General features: G+C 37.2%; 1 long non-coding RNA gene across 1 annotated transcript in view; it reads left to right on the forward strand.

Moving 5' to 3' along the window:
* Positions 1–15,104, forward strand: part of LOC116156465 (uncharacterized) — a 196,652-nt gene that overhangs the window by 20,203 nt on the left and 161,345 nt on the right. The gene's annotated exons all lie outside the window — the stretch shown is intronic.

Below are 15,104 nucleotides of genomic sequence, written 5' to 3' on the forward strand. Positions count from 1 at the left end.
AGATCTAGAATATACAACACAATTTGAAAAGTAAGAATCAAGTTGGAAAATTTACACTATATAAATTTAAGATGTCATAAAATTGTAGGAGTTAAGATTATGAATCAGAATAGACATACAGGTAAATGGAATGGAGTCCAGTCCAGAAAAAAATACAAATTCACTGAGTTTTGACAAGATTTCACGGTAAGTCAGTGGCTCTAGTGGTAATATTTTCAGTGAAGGGTGTCGGGGTAAGTTGATGTCTACATGGAGTAAAATGAATCTCAGCATGTATTTCACCCTCTACACAAAGATTATCTTGAAATGAATCATAGACCTAAATGTAAGAGCCAAAACTACAGAACTTTAGAAGAAACTATAAGGGACAATCTATGTAACTTTGGAGTAGGCAATAATTTTTTAGATAGCACAAACTGTAAAATTTTTAAAAAGGAAAAATTAGACTTCATCAAACTTAAAACCTTTTGTTCTTTGAAAGAAACCATTAAGGAAATGAAAGGCATGAAGGCATACCACAGACTTGGAGAAATTATACTCAATACTTACATATGAAAAAGTTACTTGTATCCTTTTTCTGTTTTGTTTTGGTTTTTTTGGCATCCAGAATACATAAAGAACTCTCAAAACTGAAAAATCAGGAAACAAACAACCCAGTAGTAAGTGAGCAAACGATTTGAACAGATACTTGGCAAAAAATGATATGCATATGGCCAACAAACACATAAAAAGATGCTCAGAATTATTAGTCATCAGAATAATGCAAAGTAAAACTGCAGTGATATACCACTACTCACTCCCTATAATGCCTAAAAAATGAAAAAAAGTAACAACATCAAGTGTTGGCAAAGATATGGAGCATCTGTAACTCATAAATTGCTGGAAGGAATATAAAATGATACACACACTTAGGAAAACAGTTTTGTAATTTATGTTAAACAAGCAGTTATATTATCTAGCATTCTCATGCGTGAGTATTTACCTAAGATAAATGAAAATGTATGTAAGCACAAAGCCTTATTCATGAACTTCATCACAGTTTTATTCATAGTAGCACCAAACTGGACACAGTGCAAAAGTCCATCAAGAAGTGAGGGAATAAACAAATTGTGGTATAGGGAAACAGAGGAATATTGCTCAGTGGTAAAGAGAAAGGAACCCAACAACATGGAAGAATATCAAAACTATTACACACAGCAAAGAAGTCAAAGAAGAGTACATTCTGTGTGATTCTGTTTACATGAAATTCTACAAAATGCAAAATGTAACCCATTGGGACAGAAGGCAGGTAAGTGCTTCCCTAGGGCTGGGAGTGAGATGGGGTGACCACAAAGAGCCACAGTGAACATTTTTGGGTGAGGAAATATTCTGTATCTGGATTATGGCGGTGGTTACAAATTGTGGTAGTTATAAATTGTCAAAACTCTTCGAACAGCATACTTAAAATAAATGCAGTTTGTCATTTGTAAGTTGTACTTCAATAAAGTGAATTAAAGAGATGGGTGGCAGAGAAATCAATGTCAGGTCTCCTCAGCTTAGTTTAACAGGGCTGTTCTGCTCTTCCAGAGTGCGTTCCTGGAAACGTGGCTTCTGATTTGTGTGCGACAGTCAGGAAGGCTATGAAATTACTGGTGGAGCTACTCCATTCCAGAAATGTCTCTGATTGCTCTTTTTATTGACATCTGTTCTTGTTTCAGTGAATGTAATAGCTCCCAAATTATCTGCCGATACTAATTGGAGTTTTATAATAGTTTTCTCCAGTCTCTGATTTATCTCTATTCCCTCTGTGGTCATAAAGATAAGTGAAAGGTAGCATTTTTGTTTTCCCTTTTCTCCATTCTCTGGCTATTTAAGACCTTGCCCTGAGGTTAATGATATAGAAGGATCCCCATGTAGTCTTAGATAATATACTGACTTGGAATATAGTCATTGTTTCTAAGGTCAAATTATAAACCAGATATAAAGTTCTAGAAATAACAGAGGATACTAAAAAGCTGAAAAAGCAACTGAGCTATCACTGCATTATTAATTATTTTTTAGAATTCATCACAATTGTTACATGTTTATTTGAGCTGTTCTGGTTCTGATTTTTTCTTTTATTCACCACTATTTCAAAATCATGTCTTTCTAAAAAGGTCTTGCCAAAACGAATCATGAGAATATTTTCTTCCATTTAGGTTTTTTCACAATTTGTTTAACAGATCACATTTTTAGTTTTGACATTTAATTTCAGTTCTGCCAAGAATTACCAAGTGTCTGCTATTTGCTGCATGCTGATACTGGACCTGGAAGAGTCAAGGTGATAACTGGACCTGTCCTCACAGTGAGAGACACATACAGGAGGATTTTAATAAAATGCAGTTATAGAAGTACATTTAAAAGGCTGTGAAGGAACAATTGATTCTGCCTTTTGAGAGAGTATTAGAGAGAGCAAGTGACTATCAAAGGCTGACTTACTAAAAGTGAAAGAGAAGGAAGGGCCGCTTACTAGAGGCGAATTGTGTAAACAAAGAATCAGGGTATTTTTTTCTCCCATTGTTGGGGAAAGTTGAATCAAGGTATAAGTTATTCCAACAAACTTCCCATGGTATTTTCAAATTGCTTTTTAGATTTCCACCAATATTTCATGAATGTTTCACAAAATCAACACCTTCGAACTGGCTGCACTAAAGAACCAAGGGAGATTTGCAGCAGCAAGGATAGACCTGGAGATTGTCATACTAAGTGAAGTAAGTCAGACAGAGAAAGACAAATATCATATGACAGCACTTGTATGTATAATCCAAAAAAATGAGACAAATGAACTTATTTACAAAACAGAAAAAGAACCACAGACATAGAAAACAAATTTGTGGTTATCAGGGGGAAAGGGAAGGTGGAGGAATATACTGGGAGTTCAGGATTTGCAGATATTAACTACTATCTATGAAATCGATAAACAGCAAGGCCCTACTGTATAGCTCAGGGAACTGTACTCAATACCTTGTAATAGCCTATAATGAAAAAGAATATGAAAAGGAATCCATTTTTTATATATGTATAACTGAATCACCATGTTGTACACCAGAAATTAATACAACATTGTAAACTGACTATACTTCAATAAAAAAAAAGAAGTAGAAAAAAGCTAAAGAACGGAGGCAAGAGGATTATACAGCTAGTGAGGTGGCCTTTCAGAGCCCCTGAAATTACCCCTCGTGAATGTGTCATTCATGCAAGTGTCAGTCATCTTGTACATCTTAATGGGAAAAATGTAGAGCCTTGGATTTAGAACATCTAGACAGTAATGCAAAGCACTGTTGAAATCATAATAAAAGGAAGCATTGTATCGTGTGGGACAAAAGAAAGCACACACAAGGTGAATGTTAATAGGCACAGTATAAGTAACAACACTGGTGTTGGATTGACTTTTTCCTTCAATTCCCACGGACCTCTGGACTTCTGCTTCTCAGAGAAGAATAAATTCATGGCCCTTTGTAAAGGATGGTTTAGATTCAGAATGCTGACCGCTCCACTGCTCACATTAAGGACAGCACAAGACTGGGCAAGCAGTTCCAGACCTGACCTAATAGGACCAGCCATGCCCTAATGTAATGGCTTCAAACCACAACAGTCTATTATTTCTCAGTGTTGGTTTGAATTCAGGCTGGGCTCAGATGTTCTTTTCCTCTGCTTCCTGTGGTTATGTCTAGGGTCACTTGTGGCTGAATTCCACTGGGACATGTAAGGCCCTCTGTCTCTCAGGGCCTCTTTCCACATCATCCAGTGTTTGGCTTGGACCTCCTTACATCACAGTTTCTGGACAATAGTTTGGTTCATCTCTTCAACCAACCTTTGTTCTATCCCTTCATCCATTTCCTGAACGGTAAAGCAGTGTGTTTCACGTGACATGCTTATTCATGAGGTTCTCTCTTGCCCCTCTGCTTACCTTCTGCCCTTTGAAGCCCCTCCCATCCTACAGTGCCCACCCCGACTCCCACCCCCACGATGAAACCCATCTGATGTTTTCCATTTCACCTGCTGTACCCACACCCGCTGCCAGCAGCACACTGGCTTTTCCTGAGCTTTCACAGAATGCTTCTGTCGTCCTGTCTTATGTTTTGTTCAGCTGCTCAGTTGCTCTGAGAAAAGCCTGGCCCTTTTCCACAAGCACTTATTCCGTGGACCTACCTTTATGTGGTCCTGAAGAGTCTTCTCTTCAGACGTGTGTTCTGTTTAGATGTCTCAACTTTCTCAGGAGAGTGTCAACGCTATTCATTTTTACTGACCAATGGAACATGCAATTGAACGTTGTAAAATAATTTGTACTCCCAGGTCTTGTCAGAGGTTATAACCTAGAAATCTGTGCTGCCCAGTACCTAGCAAAAGCTCCATTGTGAAAGGTAATGTATTTGGAGAATTCTCTGAAGGATATGCAGTCCATCCATTCTCTAGACACACTCAATTTTGTCTTTGGATTAACCAAACAAAGAGAGAGCTGCAGCCTGAAATACTTTTGATTTAGTTCCCCAGAGGATTGCTTTTATGACATTGCCTTTGGCATTGTGCCATTGGCTTTCCTTCTGATGGACATTACGTGGAAAAACCTGTTCAATTTTTGCCAACACATTTGAAAATCTGATGAAATAAGTAATTTTTCTAATAAAAATATAAATTATCAAAATTTACTCAAGTGGAGTTAGGAAAACCCAAATGGACCAATGACCGTGGAGGGAATTGAAAAAGGTCGCCAAAGATTAATTCCTCTCTAGATCTGAGCCCATTTTGGAGGGGAGTGAATACCTACTGTGTTTTGTTTGTTTGTTTGTTTGTTTGCTTTGCCTAATAATTATGTTTGTCCCTCTATCTTTCTCTCTCATTTTTCTTTTATCAGTCAGTACCACTCCCTCCTTTGGAGGTGGCTCCTCCCCCACATCAGTTATATGATAATTATGATAGTGGGATATTACAGTACACTGATTCCTGGTCACAGGTAAACCAATCCTGTTAAACCATATGTAATATATTCTTGTATATAATGATCCAGGATGGGGCATGTGACCCAAGTAGAGTTCATCAGAGTGCTCTCCTGTAATTTTGTATTCACATCTGTGGGAAAAGTTCTGTTCTTCTTGGTTGCTAAATGGGGGTGATGTAAGCCTATAACTGGGGGTGGTCACAACTATTCCCTCCTATATGAATTACATCTCATCTGCAATGAAAAAGAAGAAAGAGAAATTAAGGAAAAATCCCATTTACTATCGCATCAAAAAGAATAAAATACTTAGGAATAAACCTACCTAAGGAGGCAAAAGACCTGTACTTCAAAAACTCTAAGACACTGATGAAAGAAATGAAAGATGATACAAACATATGGAACAATATACTATGTTCTTGGATTGGAAGAATAAATATTGTTAAAATGACCATACTACCAAAGGCAATCAACAGATCAGTGTAATCTCTATCCAATTACCAGTGGTATTTTTCACAGAACTGGAACAAAATGTTTTAAAATTTGTATGGAAACAAAAAAGACCCTGAAAAGCCAAAACAATCTTGAGAAAGAAGAACAGAGCTGAATGAGTCATGATCCCTAACTTCAGGCTATACTACAAAGCTACAGTACTCAAAACAGTATGGTACTGGCACAGAAACAGACAAATAGATCAATGGAACAGGATAGAAAGCCCAGAAATAAACCCACACACTTATGGTCAAGTAATCTATGACAAAGGAGGTAAGAATGTACAATGGAGAAAAGACAGTCTCTTCAATAAGTGTTGCTGGGAAAACTGGATAGATACATGTAAAAGAATGAAATTAGAACATTCTCTAACACCGTATACAAAAATAAACTCAAAATAGATTAAAGACCTAAATGTAAGACCACATACTGCAAAACTCCTAGAGGAAAACATAGGCAGAACACTCTTTGGCATAAATTGCAGTGATGTTTTTTTTGGATTTGACTCCTAGAGTAACATAAATAAAAACAAAAATAGACAAATGAGACCTAATTAAACTTAAAAGCTTTTGCATGGCAAAGGAAACCATAAATAAAATGAAAAGACAACCTACAGAATGGGAGAAAATATTTGCAAATGATGAGACTGACAAGGGATTGATTAATTTCCAAAATATACCAACAACTCATACAGTTCAATATCAAAAACCAGAGAACCCATTAAAAAAAGGGGCAGAAGAGTTAAAGAGACATTTCTCCATGGAAAATACACAGATGGCTAACAAGCACATGAAAAGATGCTCAATATCGCTCATTATTAGAGAAACGCAAATCAACACTACAACGAGGTATCAACTCATCCTGGTCAGAATGGCCATCATCAAAAAATATACAAATAGTAAATGCTGGAGAGGGTGTGGAGGAAAGGAATGTTGTTGGGAATGTAAATTGGTGCAGCCACTACGGAGGACAGTATAGAGATTCCTTAAAAAAACTAAAAGTAGGCTTACCATATAATGGAGCAATCCATTCCTGGGCACATATCTAGAGGAAACTAAAATTTGAAAAGAGACATGCTCTCCGGTGTTCATAGCAGCTCTATTTATGTAGCCAAGACATGGAGGCAACCTAAGTGTTCATAGACAGATGAATGGATAAAGAAGATGAGGTATATATGTGTATTACTGTCACTCACATTTATTGGTCAGTGCAAACCACAGCCAATTTTAGGAGGTTAAGAAAATTAAATCCCACCACACATCTGGAAGGACAAAAAAACAGAATATCTGTGAACACATCCAATAAATATAACACTCCCCCAACACCAACAACGTTAGTGATCTTTGTAGACGTCACTGAAAATTTGAGGGGACCAAAGGAAGAATTGTGTCACGTGATATTTAGAATTTTGCAGAAAAATCTCTGAAATTTCTCTTCTTCCCAGTTCCTTTTTCTATGGTATCCCTTACGTCATACGTCTCTCCTTCTCTTGCAGATGCAGTGCTCAGACTCACAGGCTCCACTCTGTCCCTGTCAGTTTTCCTGTGTAGGACATAAAATTCTGTACTCCTTCATTACGGAGGGCAAATTCCACTACCCTTATTATTTGCACATTTCCTCTACGTCTTATATACCACCCCAAGAGATTTGTGAAGCATTTCTTCTGAACAAACATAGTGCTTTCTCTAAGGATCCGGTGAAAGCAATTTTCTCCATCTTACTACATTAATAATATATTAGCAAGTCAAATTTAGTGTTATGAAGTGGATCTTGTTTCAGCAATGAAAGATGGTTCAACATTACTGTGTCTGTTATTTCAATATCTTATATTATTAGATTAAAAGAGAATGTCTATATGATCATCTGGATCTCCTCTGCCCAACATGGCAGACCTTAGCCACATGCAGCTATTCTAATGGGAATTTGAATAATTGAAGTTAAATTATTAATATTTTTGGTTCCTTATTCCCACTAGCCATATTTCAAGTGCTCAGTACCCACATGTGGCTTGTGGCTATGGAGTTAGCACAGATACGAACATTTCCATCGTTGTGGGAAGTTCTTTTGGACAGTGCTGATCCAAAGAATCGTTTGATAAAATTAACAGTCATTTCTGATTTAAAATTTCTTATAAATTAGAGTTAGAAGGGAGCTCCTAAGTTGAGAAACAGTATATATAAGAAGCCAATGACCAGTATCATACCAAGTGGTATTCCCATTATGTTCAGGAAAAAGGGTGATTTTCACTATCCCGAAACTGTCTCTGTTAGGATTAGGTTTGATTTTTATTTCTCTCTCTTCTTTTAAGAAAACTGGAGAAAGGCAATTAAGGGTGGTAAAGAGGGCCTATTCCATGGCCTCTTCAGGTACCAAGACTCATTCTGTTACTCCTGGTGTGGTCTTTGTTCTCATTTTAAGGTGACAACTCCCGTTCCAGATATCATATCTGTATTTAAGGCAGAAGGATGGAGAAAAGGACAACGGGTAAAGAAGAAAGGAGACTACTGTGGTGTCTGCTATTTTTAAAAAATGCTCATGGATGTTGCCACGTTATACTCTGCTAACATTGTCCAGTAATCGGCCACATGGCCTCACCTTGTTGCAAGGGATGCTGGAAACTGTAGCCTTTATTCTGAATAGCTGTGTGCTCATCTGAAAACTGGAGTTTCCCATGGGTGAAGAAAAGAATAGATACTGGGGGATAACCAATACTTTCTGTCTTAACACCTTATTTAATATTGTTCTAGAGGTTTTCATCAAAGAAATAAAATGGGAAAACAAAGGACTACAAATATTGGAAAGAATTGGATACAATTATTTTTCTTTTCAGAAGATATAATTAAATGTCTCAAAATCCACTTGAATCCACTGAAAATCTTTCTAGAAAGGAATAAGAGAATTCAGTAAATGTGGGAAATATGCAAAAAAATCCAGAGCTTTCTGATTGATATCTTAACCTGTGAGAGACTGGAAATGTAATGAAAAAAATAGGAAAAAATATAATGCCTGTGGATAAATTTAGCAAGAAATGTGTGAAATTTATGTGAAGAAAACCATAACGTTGGCTGAGAAGCACAAAAGGAAGATCCAGGTAAATGAGGAATCTTGGCATGTTCCTGGATGGGATAACTCAGTGTTATAAAGGTAGACATTCTCTCCAAATCTGTCAGTTTCATACAATTCTGTTGAAAATATGTGTATTTTTAATGTGTCAAGTGAATGATGAAATTTACATTAAAGATTGAAAATAGCAAGAAAACAGTAAAAGAACAAAGGGGCGTGTTCACCAGGAGATGTCAAAATGTGCTGTAAAGCTACGGTGATTAGAAGTATGATCCCAGCTGAGGGATTGTTAATGGGACAGAGTAGAGTTTAGGATAAAAATATATGCACAGATTAGAGCATGGTAATGTGTGACCTTGGACAAAGTCGTAAACCCTCTGTATTTCAAATAGCTCATCTGTAAAATTAAGATAAAGTGGTTCATACTGCATAGGATTTCTGTAACGGCAATGTATGTATAATATTAAAGCAAAGCCTGGTTTGCTGTAAGCACTGTGAAAGCATGAACTACTATGAATGCAAGAATTTAATAAATGATAAAGGTGCCATTAGGATCAATGGGGAAAGAATCTATTATTTAATACATGGTGTAGGAGTAATTGACTTACATTTGGAAAGAGAGAAAGAAGAAAGGAAAAATGAAGAAAAGGAAGGAAGGAAGGAAACTCATGAAGTCTAGTTCACATTCATTGTAAATTAAATAGTATAGATGAAATATTTAATTATAAAAATCCCCATAAAAGTAGTAGAAAAATCAGGAAGAATTTCAAAAGTATTCTTGGAGTATGGATTTTTTTTTTAATGCATTACTCTTATTTTTAGCATGATACCAATGCAATCAGCCAAACGAGAAAACACTGTCAGATTTTACTGCCAATCTAAAAGGAAATTGAGATAAAGCAGTGGGCGGGATGGTGGTGGTGGTATGAGAAACAGCGGTTGAGCAGGCAAGAGATGGTGGATCAGAAAAAGTTTATTTAAATACAATCAAAACTTTTATGTCTCATTTCTTTTGTAAACTGTGCTACATTGATGGTTCAGATTTCTCTTTTGAGGTGCTGCACTTTGATGGCAGAAAATGTCAATGAGCATTTACTTTTTAATTTCCAGGAATATTTACTTTAAGCAAGTCTGTTTTAAGTTATTGCTTTTACTTTGAACCATGTATTTGATAGGTGCTTATAGTTTTTAAAATTAGATGATAATGATGGGGAAAACATATCGATTGTTAATCAAATGTATAAGATAGCAATATTCGAGCAGCTTGGCTGTTCCAATTAGAAGTGGGTTGTTTTGGTGAAAAGGAAGCCAGCAACTTTTTTTTATATCATAATTGTTTTTATAATGCACATTTAATCTGATGGAAATAACCATTGCAACAGTCCTTTTTTTAGCTTTATAGAAAATTATACACTTAGAAAGTTACATAAATGTAAAAAAGCAAAAAGGGCAGAGCTTGATATTGCACTAAATACACATTATTTATTATGAGGAAGTGAGTTATAAAATGTAGAATTCTAGAAGGTATAGTTTCCATGCAAAAACTGATGTAGCAGATTGAAAATTTAGCAGGCAAATAGCTACTGACTTTTTAATTTAGAGACATTAGGACTTATTGTATCAATCTGGCTGCTACCCAGACTGTGCAATATTCAGAGCTCAGAGTTAAAACTCTTTAAGATGTGTGATAATATACAATACAAAATAATCTTTACAGAAAAATCCAATTACTTGGATCCCCCACCCCCTGCCCAAATGCCCAAGAGTTTGAATCCTATGTGATACATTAATGGGCTTCTATATTTCACTTAAAAATGCTCTCTGAGAATTATTAGAACATCAAAGTGACTGTAGCTACTAATAGGTATTTTCTTTTGCTGCACAACATGAAAGAAACTAAGTTTTAAAAAGTTATAAGCAAGACAGTCATGTAAATTTGATATCCTTTGATTTATGAAAGGACACCGACAAGCCCAGGTTTTCTCCCTCCAGGATGTTAATAGAGCTCTTTACCTAATCCACTCCCCATGAGTTCTAAAGGGAAAGCACTGGGTGCCCCGCATCCCGTATTAGAACTGTTTATTTATTGATGCCTTAAAAGCATTGTGTCCTCCACCCCCGCCATGACAGATTAGACACTCACTGGCGCTGTGGTCATCTTACTCCCCCTTCTGTCTCCCTCCTCTTCCAAATAAATAGAAGTTTCATAGCATGGGTTGCATCATGGTAAACACTGTGGCGGCTGCTACTGCCTATGTGTTGGGAGAAGTTTCCATTTCTTTGGCATTTCAGATTTGCTTTTCAGGTGCAACATCCTTAAACTGACATCTACATATTTGGAGGCTTGTGTGTGTTATGGTCATCTCTTTTTCAAGGAAATAGGAGACGGATGGATATGAACTTTTCTCCTCGAGCCCCCATCTCTAACCTTTCTCCAAACAAACAGCACCTTCTTGCCCCAACTGAAGTTCAGCTTTCCTCCAGCTGGGTCCCTCCTCCTTGCCTCCCTGCAGAAGTCTCACACAGAGATTCCTTAAAATGTTGCCTCTGAGCAGAGACATATCCCGTAGGCTCTGAGGCAGCACTGAACTGTCCCCAAATTGCCATTATTCCCGGCAAACCATCTCCTTTCCACCTTTAAGCAAAATCTCCTTCCATTTTGGACTTTGCCTTGTGACCATACCACAGTCTAACCTTGTTCTGGCTGTCATCCAGTTGAGGTCACTCCTCCTCATTTGTTGAGGGTTTTGGTATCTGGATCGTGGTCATCATGCCACGGTCCAGGGTGACTTTGCCATCTACATGGATGATAAATTCAATACTTTAGCCTTGAAGCTTCTTGACTTTCTCATATTGCAGCTACCTGCCTGGCTACCTGCTGGACCCAATCAGCACTGCCTCTGAAATCCTTAATTCAATCTTTGCCCTGAGCCTTCAATCACCAAAACCTGACCCACTGCTTCCTATTGCTCCTCCTGTGCTTTTATTCTGCTTTCTCAAATCTGAAGTTTTAACATGCCCAGATCTCTTCAGTATGAAATGCAGCTTCCTCCCTGATCACAAGTCAGCCTCTAGCTTTCTCTGATATCTCCTATTTCCCTCAAATGCTTTACAAGAATTATCTTTATTTTCTGCTTTGACTCATTTCTTGGAAATCAGGCAATGGATTCCATGGGGTTAATGCAATTGCTGTTTCTGGTCATCATCGCCCGATTATCCAATCCAGTGGGCTAATTGCAGACTTTATTGTAGTTAATCTCTCTGCAACATTTGATCTACAGTCAATGTCCCTTTCTTGACTTCCATGACGCAGGTCTGTCAGAAAGAGAACTGTCTCATGAGTTCTTTCCAGTCTCCTTTGCCAGTTCCTCCTATAATGTTTCCACCCTAAAATGTGAGTGATCCATTTTTCTCATCTTTCTGTGTGTGCTCTCTGAACATCTGTAGGTTGAGGGTTCATGAACTGTAAAGGGACGTAAATGAATGAATGAACAGTTACTTTCTAAACAATATACCTTGTCTCAGGAATGATTTAAAACTAGTAAGAGTGCAAGAAAATCCAACTCAGTAATGTAAAATAAGTATGAGGCAAAGGAAATGAAGAAAAATAAGGGAGAAAACAAAATATCACCAGGGATGGGTGAGGCTAAGTACGCTCTAAGTCTCAAATTTGGTCCTATGCTTTTGAGAAACCAATGAGAACAGTGTGAAATCTCATCATGGTTACATAATCTAAAAAATGCCTATAAGATACACAAACCAATTGTTTAGAATACACCCAGTGATGCTACTGAAAGAAACAAGAATGTCTCTCAGAGTTGGGTGAGGAAGCCTCCAGAGGATAAGGATCAAATCCTCATAGAGAGTCCAGAAATAAACCCATACACTTAAGGTCAATTAATGTATGACAAAGGAGGCAAGAACATACAATGGAGAAAAGACAGTCTCTTCAATAAGTGGTGCTGGGAAAACCGGTCAGCTACATGTAAAAGAATGAAATGAGAACATTCTCTAACACCATATCCAAAAATAAACTCAACATGGATTAAAAGCCTAAATGTAAAACTGGATACTGTAAAACTCCTAGAGGAAAACATAGGCAGAACACTCTTTGACACAAATTGCAGCAATATTTTTTTGGAACTCGTTCCTAGAGTAACGGAAATAAAAGGAAAAATAAAAATAAAATAAAAAATTAACAAATGGGGCCTAATTAAACTTAAGAAAAGCTTTTCCACAGCAAAGGAGACCATAAACAAAATGAAAAGACAACCAAGAATGGGAGAAAATATTTGCAAGCAATGAGACTGATGAGGGATTAATTTCCAAAATATACAAACAGCTCATACAGCCTAATATTTAAAAAAAAAAAAAAAAAGAACCCAACCAAAAAAATAGGCAGAAGACTTAAAGAGACATTTCTCCAAAGAAGATATACAGATGGCCAACAGGCACATGAAAAGATGCTCAACATCATTAATTATTAGAGAAATGCAAGTCATAACTGCAATGAGGTATCACCTCACACCAGTCAGAATGGTCATCATCCAAAAGTCTGCAAATAATAAATGCTGGAGAGGGTGTGGAGAAAAGGGGACCCTCCTATACTGTGGGTGGGAATGTAAATTGGAAAACAGTGTAGAGTTTCCCTAAAAATGAAAAACAGGGTTATTATATGATTGAGCAATCCCACTCCTGGGCATATATCTGGAGAAAACTCTAATTTGAAAAGAGACATGCACCCTAGTTTTCATAGCAACACTATTCACAATAGCCAAGACATAGAAGCAACCTAAGTGGCCATGGACAGATGACTGGATAAAGATGATATGGTTTATACATGCAATGGAATATTACTTGGCCATAAAAAAGAAACGAAATAATGCCATTTGCAGCAACATGGATGGACCTACAGATTATCATATTAAGTGAATTAGGTCAGACAGAGAAAGACAAATATGGTATGATATCATTTATTTGCAGAATCTTAAAAATGATATAAATGAACTTTTTTACAAACCAGAAATAGGCTCACAGACATAGAAAACAAACTATGGTTACCAAAGGGGAAAGGGGTGGTAGGGAGGGATAAATTAGGAGCTTGGGATTAACAGTTACACACAACTATATATAAAATAGATAAACAAGAATCTACTGTATAGCATGGGACTATATTCAATATCTTGTAATAACCTATAGTGGAAAAGAATCTGAAAAAGCATATATATGTGTATATATATACATATATTTATGTATACATATATATATGTATATGTATATATATAACTGAATCACTTTGCTGTACACCTGAAACTAACACACTGTAAATCAACTATACTTCAATGAAAAAAAAAAAGAATCAAATCCTCAAAGTTATTCCAGAAGATGCACCCATGAATTTTAGGTCTGTATTTTGTAAATACTTTCCATTTAGACACTGGCATCAGAACAAGAGTCAATTTCGTTAAAGCAATTCTGTGACAATATGAAGCCAGTACAATATGGTTCGTGTTCCTAAGGAAATGTTTTAGAATATGTTGAAGTGAAGTTAATTTTTGTCTTGCAAGCAATTCTCCCTAAATATTCTTTCAAAACAGTGTTTGATTTCTGTTGAGGGCATCGAGCATGAGATTCTATTTTGTGGGAAGTATTCAGTCTCACAAATTTGTATTTCCAGGTTTAGTCTAAATACTTAGTAGTTATCTGTACCTTGATAGCCCACAGGTATCTCAGTTTCCCAAACTAGACTCATTGTTTCCCTCCAAACCTATTTCTCCTAGCCCTCCAACAGGGAATGATAGCATCATTAACCCAGACTCATCAAGAAATCTTGGAGTCATCCTGGACTTTCATCTCTTTTCCCCTCATTCCTCACACACAATAAATACCCACATTATTCTGATATACCCTCCTTATATCTCGTGTCTCTGTCCCGGCTTTCTAGCCCCACTGTCACTCTATGGGTTCATTCAAGACCTTATCACTTCTTGCCTGACCTACTGTCATATTGTCTTAACTGGCTTCCTGGGTCCTAGTCTGGCCCTTCCTCCTCCAATCCAGTTTCCACCTGATTAATCTTTGTATCGCTGGCATTTACCAAAGTGATGAGAACATGGCAGGCACATAAGGTATTTTTTATTGGATGGATTCATCTGTGGATGAATGAATGTCCACACGTGGGTTGTATTAGGGCATGACTGTGATGTTGCTTTGTCATAGCAGGAGAATTACACCTATACTCACTCATGTGCTGTCAGGACTCAGGCAAACAGTTGTGCAGGGTGGTAAGTCACAAAATACTGGTTCCCAGATCTTGAGCCTTCTTGTTATCTTTCCTGTGGGCACACACTTGAGGAGGAGACCAAAGGACTCCCTTCCCACATTATTGTTAGAAGAAACTCCGAGAGAGTTCTAGAGAGTGGGAGATGAGAGCCCTTCCAGCAACTGTGCATCCGCCAAATGCCTGGAGGTGGGAGATAAGGATTGACTTAGAAAAGCAGTCAAGATTGAACTAGAGACCCAGTCACGTGAGGAGAAAAAAAGGAAAGAAAACGCACCTGTAACTGGGTGGTTATTTGTTGGGAAATAATGAAGG

This window comes from Camelus dromedarius, chromosome 11 (assembly GCF_036321535.1).
Source record: "Camelus dromedarius isolate mCamDro1 chromosome 11, mCamDro1.pat, whole genome shotgun sequence".
NCBI lineage: Eukaryota > Metazoa > Chordata > Mammalia > Artiodactyla > Camelidae > Camelus > Camelus dromedarius.